Below are 280 nucleotides of genomic sequence, written 5' to 3' on the forward strand. Positions count from 1 at the left end.
ACAGAGTGGCCACGTGGCGCTGCCTCCGGCGCCTCCGTCACCGCTCCCGTTCCTGTGGCGCCATTGTCCCGGCTGAGCAAGGCCAGGAAGGACAGATACTGGCCGGGGACCCAGGCTCCAGTTCCAGGCTGTCCTCTGTCTGTAAAGAATTCCTTGTCCTCAGTTTCTCATGCGTAGAAAGCAGAGGAGGGTGGCAGCCCAGCCCAGCAGCACAGTGGCACTGGGTGTGGGGCGGGCAGAGCTGGTCCTCTGGGCTTCTCTCTCGCTGTGAGTCAGGGAA

At 63.2% G+C, this 280-nt stretch overlaps 1 protein-coding gene across 3 annotated transcripts in view; it reads left to right on the forward strand.

Moving 5' to 3' along the window:
• Positions 1–280, forward strand: part of TECPR1 (tectonin beta-propeller repeat containing 1) — a 28,271-nt gene that overhangs the window by 26,789 nt on the left and 1,202 nt on the right. The gene's annotated exons all lie outside the window — the stretch shown is intronic.

This window comes from Myotis brandtii, unplaced genomic scaffold (assembly GCF_000412655.1).
Source record: "Myotis brandtii unplaced genomic scaffold, ASM41265v1 scaffold6, whole genome shotgun sequence".
Taxonomy (NCBI): Eukaryota; Metazoa; Chordata; class Mammalia; order Chiroptera; family Vespertilionidae; genus Myotis; species Myotis brandtii.